This window comes from Sminthopsis crassicaudata, chromosome 3 (genome assembly GCF_048593235.1).
Source record: "Sminthopsis crassicaudata isolate SCR6 chromosome 3, ASM4859323v1, whole genome shotgun sequence".
NCBI classification, from domain to species: Eukaryota; Metazoa; Chordata; class Mammalia; order Dasyuromorphia; family Dasyuridae; genus Sminthopsis; species Sminthopsis crassicaudata.
The window spans coordinates 181365709-181378436 of record NC_133619.1 but is presented as its reverse complement, the minus strand read 5'-3'; the positions used below and the strand labels follow the sequence as shown (position 1 = coordinate 181378436).

The 12728-nt window shown below is 33.0% G+C and overlaps 1 protein-coding gene across 7 annotated transcripts in view; it reads left to right on the top strand.

Annotated features, from left to right (window-relative positions):
• NCK2 (NCK adaptor protein 2) overlaps window positions 1-12728 on the top strand; it is a 208366-nt gene that overhangs the window by 98999 nt on the left and 96639 nt on the right. For 6 of the 7 annotated variants that reach the window (XM_074299688.1, XM_074299689.1, XM_074299691.1 and 3 more), the window contains exon 3: window positions 9286-9475. The exons of the other annotated variant lie outside the window; for it this stretch is intronic. The gene's annotated coding sequence lies outside the window, so the exon portion shown is untranslated. The remainder of the gene's footprint in view (window positions 1-9285; window positions 9476-12728) is intronic. 7 annotated transcript variants of the gene reach the window in all.

The following is a 12728-nucleotide window of genomic DNA, read 5'->3' as shown; positions in this document are numbered from 1 at the left end:
CGACAACTATGACAATTGCTATGCAACTCCAGAAACAAAACTGATGACCTTGAAGTACACTTTTAAAACTTAATTTTTTTAATGTGTTTTCTTTTTCAGCATGTCTAAATATGGAAATATGTTTTTTTGTGACTACACATATATAATTGCTTTTTGAAGACATAGAAGAGGGAGAAAAATTGTAACTCAAAATTTAAAAAAAGATGAATTTAAAACATTTTTTCACATATAATTAGAAAATATCAAATGAAATCAAATGTAAAAAATATCTGATATAAGTAAAAAGATGAATAAAAACTTGGATATTTTAGTAAATTTCAAGTGCAATGTGTTTTCATTTGCTCATTTATCCTTTGCATTTCTTCTTCTGAAGAATCATGTCTTCTGACTACTTTACCTATTGTTAGAATGATTCCAGGTGTTTTTTGTCAATTTTCTGTATCCTTTGGCTATCAGAAATTTATTAATTTATTAATTTGATGCAAATAATTTTCTTTTTTTTTATTTAGAATTTTTTTTCACAGTATATGTGCATGAGTAATTTTTTTTATAATATTATCCCTTGTATTCATTTTTCCAAATTACCCCCCCCTCCATCCCCTCCCCCCCATGACAGGCAATCCCATACATTTTACATGTGTTACAATAAAACCTAGATACAATATATGTGTGTAAATACCATTTTCTTGTTGCACATTAAGTATTAGATTCCGAAGGTATAAGTAACCTGGGTAGATAGACAGTAGTGCTAACAATTTACATTCACTTCCCAGTGTTCCTTCTCTGGGTGTAGTTGTTTCTGTCCATCATTGATCAACTGGAAGTGAGTTGGATCTTCTTTATGTTGAAGATATCCACTTCCATCAGAATATATCTTCATACAGCATTGAAGTGTACAGCGATCTTCTGGTTCTATTCATTTCACTCAGCATCAGTTGATTTAAGTCTCTCCAAGCCTCTCTGTATTCCTCCTGCTGGTCATTTCTTACAGAGCAATAATATTCCATAACCTTCATATACCATAATTTACCCAACCATTCTCCAATTGATGGGCATCCATTCAACTTCCAGTTTCTAGCTACAACAAAAAGAGCTGCCACAAACATTTTGGTACATACAGGTCCCTTTCCTTTCCTTAGTATTTCTTTGGGATATAAGCCCAGTAGTAGTACGTCTGGGTCAAAGGGTATGCACAGTTTGATTACTTTTTGGGCATAATTCCAGATTGCTGTCCAGAATGGCTGGATTCTTTCACAACTCCACCAACAATGTATCAGTGTCCCAGTTTTCCCACATCCCCTCCAACATTCTTGGGAGTCTTGATTGGTATAGCACTAAATAAATAGATTAGTTTGGGGAGTATTGTCATCTTTATTATATTCGCTCGGCCTATGCAAGAGCACTGAATGTCTTTCCAATTATTTAAATCTGACTTTATTTTTGTGGCAAGTGTTTTGTAATTTTTCTCATATAATTCCTGACTATTCTTTGGTAGATGGATTCCTAAATACTTTATACTCTCAACATTTGTTTGGAATGGAATTTCTCTTTGTATCTCTTGCTGTTGCATTTTGTTGGTGATATATAAGAATGCTGAGGATTTATGTGGATTTATTTTGTATTCTGCAACTTTGCTAAAATTCTGAATTATTTCTAATAGCTTTTTAGCAGAGTGTTTGGGATTCTCTAAGTATACCATCATGTCATCTGCAAAGAGTGATAGTTTGATTTCCTCATTTCCTACTCTAATTCCTTGAATCTCTTTCTCGGCTCTTATTGCCGAGGCTAGCGTTTCTAGTACTATATTGAATAGTAATGGTGATAGTGGGCAACCTTGTTTCACTCCTGATCTTACTGGGAAAGGTTGCAGTTTATTTCTATTGCATATTATGCTTACTGACGGTCTTAAATATATGCTCCTGATTATTCTAAGGAATAGTCCAGCAAATAATTTTCTAATACTAACTTTTCCCTCCTAATTATCTCCATTAATTTGTGCAAAAGTTCAAAATTTTAATTGTTATCTTGTATGTTATCTTTTATGATATCTACTATACCATGTTTAGTTAAAATTTTTCCCTGTTCCTCTCAAACCCCCCTCCCCATCACCTGCTCCCCAGCCATGTGAAAAGTATTTTGTCTTAGAATGAATTTTTCATATGAATGTACCTACGATTTCATTCTCTGTAATGCACTTCCCTCTCCCAATTCAGGTTAAATTCAGGCTTTGGAGTTTTATAGTGTAGAGTTGCTTGACCAAAGGTGACTTACTTGATCAAGTAACTTGACCAAGTGTCTCATAGCCAATAATAGCAGAGTCAGAATTTGAATCCAAGTCTCCTTGGACTTCCTTAGTTCATTGTACTATGCCAGAATAGATTTTCATTGTTCTTCATAATTCCATTAAAAGACAGCAGGATCCATAGAGTCCTTAATCAACAGGTTTTTATAAACAGTTGCAAAATGTCAGCTAATCCAATTCCTTATTTGGATAAAAGAAAAATTCTAGTTTAATAAATAATTCAGCAGTTACAAATTATTTTTAACTGAAAACTATATTTAATAAAAATTAAGTAAACTCGAGGAGGAAATAAACTTATTATTAACTTTATATTATAGTCACATTTTAATTTTTTTTGTCTTAAGAATACTGTACATGATTTTAAAGAAGGGAAAGGGACCTGTATGTTCAAGAATGTTTGTGGCAGCCCTCTTTGTAGTGGCCAGAAACTGGAAACTAAGTCGATGCCCATCAATTGGAGAATGGCTGAATAAATTGTGGTATATTAATATTATGGAATATTATTGTTCTGTAAGAAATGACCAATAGGATGATTTCAGAAAGGCCTAGAGAGACTTACATGAACTGATGCTGAGTGAAATGAGCAGGACCAGAAGATCATTACATACTTCTTCTTTTTTTTTTTGTTTTGTTTTTCTGAGGCTGGGGTTAAGTGACTTGCCCAGGGTCACACAGCTAGAAAGTGTTAAGTGTCTGAGACCAGGTTTGAACTCAGGTCTTCCTGAATTCAAGGCTGGTGCTCTATCCACTGCACCACCTAGCTGCCCCCTGATCATTACATACTTCAACAATAATACTGTATGATGATCAATTTTGATGGACGTGGTCCTCTTCAACAATGAGATGAACCAAATCAGTTCCAATAGAGCAGTAATGAATTGAACCAGCTACACCCAGCGAAAGAACTCAGGGAGCTGACTATGAATCACTACAAAGAATTCCCAATCCCTGCATTTTTGATTTCCTTCACAGGCTAATTATACACTATTTCAAAGTCCGATTCTTTTTGTATAGCAAAATAACTGTATGGACATGTATACCTATATTGTATTTAACTTATACTTTAATATATTTAACATGGATTGGTCAACCTGCCATGTTGGGAGGGGGTGAGGGGAAGGAGTTGAAAAGTTGGAACAAAAGGTTTTGCAATTGTCAATGCTGAAAAATTATCTATGCATATATCTGGTAAATAAAAAGCTATAATTTTAAAAAAGAGAAGGAAAAAAAAAGAATATTGTACATTGAACTAGGAATGAAATTATTTTAAATGGAGAATATTTTCCTATATATGTTTCAGTTTTTTTTTTTTTTTTTAGAAAACTCTTCAGTAAACTATATAATTGGTTAATCATGTTTTTCAATTTCAGTGATCATGTGCCTAAAAATATTTGTCTTGCTGCTTGATACTATCGTTTTTTACAGAAGTATGTTTTCCTCTGTTGTTTAGATTGAATGCTCTAATTATGAACTAAATTGAAATGATACTTTTAACAGATAGTTTACATATTAAATTAAGCTGTAGGATATTTCCTTTAAATCAAAAAAGAAAAATATTTTGATATTCATTATATGAATTTCCACAAAATTTTATGTAAGATGTTGGTGAAATAGATTGGCAAACTGCCATGAAAAGCATCATGCTTTTTAAAAAATGTATTCCCCAGATGGCTTGTAGTAACCCTTAAGTTGACTCACCAAAAGCAACAAATAAATGATTAATTGCATCGAAATTACTTTCTGGGTTCAAATTTTATTTTCCCTTTTGCTAACAATTTTAGTTTTTATTTATTTTCAAATTTAAAAGTCCAGTATGATTTATTAAGCTCCTACATTAACTTTTTTTTTTTTTTTTGAAGTGTCACATTGGAGTATAGAGATGAACTTGCAAACAGGGACATGTATGCATTGGCAAAGTGAATTTGCTATATATTCTGGAGGCAGTTAGTGGTTCAGTGGATAGAGTACTAGACTTGGAGTCAGGAAGTTGTGTCTGATTCTGTGTTCCATTTGGGGTTTTCCTGGCAAAGATACTAGAGTGATTTGCCATTTCCTTCTCCAGCTTATTTTACAGTTGAAGAAACTGAAGCAGACAGGGATAAATGACTTGCCCAGGATCATATAGGTAGTAAGTGTCTGAGGCCAGATTTGAACCTTAAGAAGATGGGACTTACTGACTCTAGACTCAGCAGTCTTAGCTACCTCATCAAAGCCTCAAGATATTTAACTAGCTGGATGACTTTGGGCACGTTATCATCCTCAGTTTCATCAACTATGATGATAGTAACTCCTAATTCACAGGATGCTAGAGAATCAAATGAAATAATAATTATAAAAGGGGCACCTCACTTAGAACTGGCACAGTAATAGTAGGCTCTATATAAATACTCATTGCCTTACTTTCTCCAAGAATAAGCCTCACTAGCAAAAATCTGTCAGCAGGCAAGTGAGCATTGTGATTTAAATCCAATGAGCAGCTCATTTCATTAATATTCTCTTCTATTGTGCTATCAATTGACAATAGCTGCACAGTCCCAAGGAAATGCCAGGTTGAGTACTCCCAAGAAAGGGATAACTACCCAACAGTGAATGAAAACTATTGGCTAGGACCTGTTGACCCTTTTAGAGAGCTATCATTTCATTGTTAGCATTTAACAGAACAGTCTGAAATGGCTATGTCAGAATTCTTTTTCATATCTTAACACTTAAAATATGTCCATTGTTGGATCATTATTTTTCTTGAATGGTATCTCTGGAGTTATTGCCATGTACTTTTGGACAAGGAAGACTGCCATCTGAAAATGCTCTTTTAAAAAAATCCAATAAGCTCTTTGATCTGAATCAGCTCATACTTATTTTTAAAAAGGAAATTAAGTTAAATTATTGTTTGTATAATTATTTTTCCTCTCACTAGAATGTAACTAGATACTTCTGGGTTATAATTATGATAGTAATGAATTAATTGATATTAACTGAACTATTATTAAGTTGCTCCTCTGGATAAGGGTTGTAATTAAAAATGTCATTGAACTCTAAGCTATTGGTGGGCTTCAGGGTCTCCTAAAATATTATTAAAAGACTGAAAATATTTACTTGAATATAGTGAATACAGTGTAGAATATAATCTTCATATGATTAGCAAGGAGGGGGGATGTATATTAATTTTTTTTTCAAATTTGATTGTCTTATTGGGCTTCTTTATATAACTTTTTTTTCTGGTCAGAAAATCTGAGGGTTTGGTTCTTTTGTGAGCGTAAACTAGTCCATCTTTAGCCTCAATTCTTACCTAGCTTTTAATTATTGAATGGATGTTGCCTCAAACAAACTGAGACCTGAGAAAGACCTTTGCTAATTGTCTTGATTTATGTCTTGCCAGTGGACTTTGATGACTCTGGAGGAAAGAATAAGGCTATTGTAATAAGGCACAGCTCTCTGTCACTTAAATCCCATTCACTTTCAAGTTAAGACATCAATCTCCTAAAGTCATTAGTCCTCTTTGAGAAAGAAGGACAAACAGTAACCTTTATCTTATACATAGCTTGCTTTATATATATTTGATTCATTGTTGTCTCCTTCATTAGATTGTAAGTTTCTTGAGGTCATGGACAGTCTTTTGCCACTTTTTGTTTCCCCAGTACTTAACACAGGGTTTGTCACATAGGTACTTAATAAATGTTTATAGATTGGTTAACTTTCCGATCATGAGTTTATCCAAATTTAGCTAGATTAGCCCTTCAAAGTCTTTCTTTTTGTCAAATATTCTAAATCTGCCTCATTCTTTAAAAAAAATCCCTTCCCTACACTCTCTCATTCTTTCAAACTCTCATGGTATATTTCTTTTCCTTTCTCATCCGGATTCCTAGGAAAAAAGCTATCTACACATATATATATAAGCTATCTACATATATATATATTGCTTCCATTTTCTCATTTTCCTTGTGTGTTCCAGCCTTTTACAATATGGTTTGTGACCACATCACTCAACCAAACCTCCTCACTCCAAACACAAAACAAAACAAAACAGAAGTCTCCTACCTGCCAAGTTGGATGTTCTCTGACAGTTTTCATCCTTCTTGACCTTTGCTATATTTGAAACTGCTGCACAGCCTTTCCTTCTGGAAATGCTCTCCTTTATGGCTTCTTGAGATACCACTTTCTCCTGATTCTTTTCCTTTTTGTCTGGTCATTCTTTCTTGGTCTTCTTTGCTTAATCATACTTACTTTAACATGCAGATATTTACCAAAGACTCTATGGTAGGCCTTCTTCTTTCAATATCTTGAATGGGTTGCCTAAGACAAAGAGACCTAAGAAAGACCCTAAAAAAGCTGCTCCAGTCGATTAGATCCATGTCTTGCCACTGAACCCTGATGACTCTGGAGATGAAAGTGAGGCTGTGACTTTATACAGCTCTGCCTCATTTAAATCCAATTTATTTGCAAGTTAAGACATTACCTTCCTAATGCCAAAGGTCAAATAATGAACACCATTTATCTTGTAACTGTTAGGTTTTGTGTCTTTTTAATTCTGCTTTCTTTGTATATAACTCCTAGCTCTATACTATCTTTGTAGTTTCTGTAGTCCCTTGCTTTTCCGTGCTGCATCATCAGACTTTCTGTTCCCTTACTCTCCCTTACCTAACCCACATATCTAATCTAGTCAAATATTGCCTTTTCTGTCCTGATATTATCTTGAATAGCTGATATTTTCTCTCTTTTCACATAACTATCACTTTAATTCAGGCCCTCATCCTCTCTTGCCTACATTATTACGACATCATTTCGATTAGTTTTTTTGGCTCAAGATTTTCATTTTCAATCTATCCTATGTGCAGTTGCCAGAATGAGGTAGAGCTAATGATCTCCCTCTCCTGTTCAGTTAACTTCAGTGATCTTTACTGCCTCTAGGATAAAATACAAACTTCTTTGTTTGGCCTTTTAAAGTACTTTCCAACTTGATTCCAGCATTTATTTCTATCCTTATTATAACCCCTCCTTACTCTCTGCAGTTATGGCAAACTATCTTCCCTCTTCTTAGATCCACAGATCTTCCTATCTCTCTCTCTACAAAGCCACTGTAAGTTTGTCTTGAAGAGAGTGTCTTTCTTCCTTTAGGGTAAAGCCCAGCCTGTCTTCTGCATGAAAATTTTACTCATTCTCTCTAACTCCTTTGCATTTAACTACTTGCTGTGTATGTATAAATTCTATGCTATACATATTTTATATGTACTCATCTTTCTCTTTTTAATGTAAGTTCATCATGGTTAAAGATTGTTTGATTCTATTATTTTTTGTTAGAAACAATCAGCAGGATGATTTCAGAAAGGCCTGAAAGAGACTTACATGAAGTGATGTTAAGTGAAGTGAATAGAACCACTAAGAGAATTTTGCATACAGCAACAACCAGATAGGTGATTATCAACTCTGATGATCTTGGCTTTTTTCAGCAGTGAAGTGATTCAGTGCAGTTCCAATAGATTTGTGATAGAGAGAGCCATCTGCATCCAGAAAGAAGACTTTCTGAGGCTGATTGTGAATCACAACTTAATATTTTGACTTTTTTTGTTGTTGTTTGCTTAACTTTTTTCCCCTCTCATTTTTTTCTTTTATAATCATATTTTTTCTTGTGCAGCATGATAATTGTGGAAATATGTATAGAAGAATTGCATATTTAACCTATATTGGATTACTTGCTATCTAGGGGAAAGGAACAGAGGGAAGGGAGGGAGAAAAATTTGGAATACAAGGTTTTGCAAGGGTCAGTGTTGGAAATTATCTTTGCATTTATTTTGAAAATAAAAAAAGAAAGAAAACAAAAAAAAAGTTTACAATAAAATGATAGATGGACAGAAATGTTGAACACATATAGCCAAAACACCTGCTCAGAGAAAAAAAATAATCTACAGTTAACATTCTTCTCTGATACAAGGATTTATACTTTACTTACTAATGCTGCTTCTCCTATTAGGTAGCTAAATTCCTGTACATATCAATGTATTTGTTGATATTTGTATTCAAGTATCCCTCTATGCTTTCAATTAGATACATTATCAGAGACTACCATGTACTTGCAGCCAACATGACTTGTAAAATGGAGTTGCCAGTCATTCCCTTTGAATTTCTTAGAAAATCAGCTCTGATACTTGCATATTCCAAGACAAAATATGAAATAATAGATTTATCCTCTACTTTTCCTGGAGTTTGAACTTGGAACCCATCAATTTTAGGCCAATCTTCCATTTACTGGTTAACAAATTTATGTAGGGTTTTTCCAAGTCATTTTGTGACTTAGGTAGCTGTTATATATGATTTTTTTTTTCTATAATATAATAATCACCTGATGGTACCATAGTTTAGAAATAATGTGTCTTCAAAAGTATGTATTAAAAAAACCTAATAATGATATCTTTGTGTTCCCCAGATATGTTAAAATACAAATTAAATGGAGTAGTTTTTAAATTTTGTTTTGTTTTGTTTTGTTTTGTTTTTTGCTGAGGTAATTGGGGTTAAGTGACTTTGCCCAGGGTCGCACAGCTAGGAAGTGTTAAGTGTCTGAGGTCAAATTTGAACTCAGGTCCTCCTGATTTCAGGACTGGTATTCTATCCACTACACCAACTAGCTGCTCCAAATTCAATAGTTTTTAATGGCAAAAAAGAGGTTGTTTTAAGTATCTTTATTTTGAGCTTTTGTATTTAAATATCATTATTTTAAGTCTTTCCATCTTAGTACTCACCAGAACATTTTTTTCCAGTAGTATAACTGTTGAAAAACAAATCACCCTTATAAAGTATCAATTAGACTTTACTGGAAAAATAGAAAAAATTATAATGAAATCCGAAATACTATTATGTTAGGTTATTGTTATTTGGTTGAAAGGGGAAGGTCAAATTCAGCCATTAAACTAGTCACTTTGAGATTAACTACTAAAATACTACCAAATATATGATTGGTTCTTTTTTTTTTGTTTTTTTTTTTTTTAATATAGATTTTATGCTGCTGTTATACCACTTAATACAAATATTCTGGATCAGAATTATCTGTGAAACTTTCTGCTAAAGGTGAAATTTGAAGACAGTTCTACAATTCTGTAGCTTCTGAAATACCATCTCCTGATAGTAATTTTATTAAAGAGTAGTACCTCATTTTATCTGTCACATCTTGTAACTGTGCCAAAGGTAAGTCAAATTATGCTTTAAAAGCTTAATTGGGTCTTGCTAAGGTATTTGGAAGGACAGTTTTCTACTTTTTCAGTGCAGGATTTGGACTCTATAAATATGTTATCATTCAGATTTCTAGTTGCTGAATTAATTCAAGTTTAATTTTTTAAAAGACTTAGTTTAAAGTAAGATAATTTTTCTTATTTAGCTTGTTTCTTTGCATATGTTAAAGTGAAATGATTAAGTCTTCTTAAAAGGGTTATCTTCTTTCCCAAAATCAAATACTAGTAAGTTTTAATTCCTCTTATATTTAATTGATAATTTGTCATTTCACTGATCTTCTCTTATGCAGTAAGTAGAGACAGTGTACCTATCATATTTTATTTTTGCTTTGTCCACTAAGACTGCTTACCCCCATGTGTCAATAATATTTGAATGTGAATGTAGCCCATGGCTTCAGAAAGTTATAGAGCATATATATTATAATCATTATTGTAAGAAACAACTTTTTCTAACAAAAGGATTAGTCTCAGCCAGGGACTGACATTTCTTACCTTCTATTGCCAATAATAAACATCTATGATTATATATCATGATATTATATCAAGTAATATCTAGATAAAATTCATATTTAGGGAAAACAAAAGAATGTTAGTCCCTAGATATTAATTGTGAGAGATTTGACCTGTATGTTTAGAATTCCTCTTTTGTAGACTGAAAAACTGCCTTAAGTTTTGTCTTGGTTTTTATAAAAAATATTTCATGAATATTTTTTTAAAGGCTAAACATATTGATTTGTTAAGAGTCTACATTTGCACTTTCACTATTATCTGGCAATTGATTTGAATTCTTGAACATATTTATTTGAGTGTTAGAAATTCCAAAATGGTCATATCAATGATGATTTCTTTAGTAATTCTTTCTTTTATCAGGGACACCGATTAATGTTTTATGGGAAGGCTATTTGATCCTAACTTCTTTTAATAACTCATTATGAATCCAAACACTAATGAATTTCTATGAACCTATCCTCAACTAGTTAATATTCTGTGTTATTTTGATTGTATAACATTTTTATACTATTATCCCTTTGGGGAAGAGAGCTAATAAATTACAGATATTTTCTACTTCAGTGTAAAGTGCTCTTTAAACTTCTTGATATTGGGAGAAGTCCCTACCTTCTTCTGTTTCCTTATATCTTTTGTTTCGTATGTGAAAAACATAGATACATATGCCATCACAGATTTTATACAAGGATAGAAGTTGTTGGTGTTTTTTGTTTGTTTATTTGTTTTGTTTTTTATTTTCCCCATTGGTATTATTTGTGATGATACCTTTTTGACAGCGCTAGCACATTCTGCCAAATTTTTTCAGGTTCTATATTAACTGTTATGTTAAGTTAGCACATTCTTCATGAAGTCTTTCTTTACTCCTCCCTTGCTCCAAGCCAACTTAATTTCCTGTGGCACTTTGAATCTCTCCTTTGCCCTCATCATTCCCTACTTTGTATTATATGTATACATATGGTGTCCTCTCATTACAGTGTAAACTTTTGAATTATGTCATTTCGTCTTTGTGTCTTATTGCTTTATAGACCACGATCTTTTTTAGGATTGATCAAATGGATTTATAGTGAGGCAGACTTCTGTTTATTGAGTCCTATACTTTAATAAACTAATGTCACCAGGAGTGTAGCCTTAAAGTAAACAAAGGCTATTTTATTGGCCTTTTTTGCTAGTTCTAATTATCAATTTTGTTTCAGTTCATCAATGGAATCAAAAGCTTACCAGTTGGAAAAATCATGTAGAAATCATTAATTACTGTTAAAATATTAGTAATATATTTGTGGAAAGATTGTTTGCATAATTTTTATTTTAATTATCTATAAAGTAATCAGAAATTTATTATTTATTTGCAAGTATTATTTGTGCCTTTTGTTTTTGCAGCATAATTATTTCTGTATAATATTTTCCTATTTTCACTCCCACTGCAAACAGAATTTTCCCTTATAATAAAGTATAAGAAAGGGGACTCCTTCCCTTAATTCAATTAAAGTAATCACAGATGAGGAACTATTGTTTAATACCCATCCAGTGATATGTGAATAATACCTTAAATCAAAAGTGATAATCTCATTTGTTGATGGAAAATGGCCATGCCTTTAAATGATTATTATAAAGCAGTTTGCCATTTCAAGCAGTTGTGGAGACCCCAGTGGTGAGAAGAACAAGGTATATGTTGGGGGAAGCAGGGTTCATCAGGGAGTTTTTCTTTCCTGCTCCCTCTTGGCCAAAAAGTAGAGTGAAGTAAGAAATGTGGTAACTGTGGAGAGGAAGCAGCTCCAGCAACATAGTCCGTGGAAGCAGAGGAGAGTCAACTTTGGACTCAACATGGGGATAGCTCTGACAATAAGAGTGTTGTGTGTTTCTATAAGAAGAGGAAAAAAGACATTGAAACCATGCAATTGAGGAGTCATGAGTTGCTTCAGTACAGTTAATTCTGCCAATGTTTGCCTTACTGCCTTTGAATCTGTGCTCCCTCTACCCTCTGATGCTGTTTGAATTTGTCAGAAATTGGCTTTAGTTTATGGAGAGGAATGTTTTGTTATTGTTTTTATTATGCTGTCTTAGTAAATGCATTTGCTATGAGTCACTAGGCTAACTGTCCAGAGAGGGTACATCAGTAGGGCCTTGGGAGCTACATAGTAAAAAAGAACCCTAGAACCTCAAAGTAATAGTTGCCCTATAGGGAATATTTGAGAAAGACTTTCCAAACTAAACAGTCAAGAAAATAAGCCAATGCACAGTCATATCTGATAACATGTGTACTATTCTGTATCTAAAGTATGTTTCATTATGTTTTCTAGAATCCCTACAGTTAATTATCTTTTATTATTCTTTTGTGTTTCTGTAGTCATTATATCTATTATTTTCCTGTTTCTTTTCTCTTTGGGATAACTGTTTATACTAATCAATTATTATGTCCATGTTCTTTGATTATATGCAGATAGTTGGGGGGGGGGGATGAGGAGACACTTCTTTTTCTGATTTCAGGGAATTGCACCTATTTGCTTTGCTCTCCCAACTTAATTAGTTTTATTTGATTAATTGTTTTTAATGTCTAAAATCTTTTTGGGCCTAAGCATAGGAGGTCTGGTCCTGATTTGTTGGGCAGTTGCCATGTGTTGCTTAATAAATTAATAAATATAAGATCGAATTTTTGTTTCCTTAGTTATTTCTTTTTAAACCTGCCACAGGTTAAGTTAAAGACT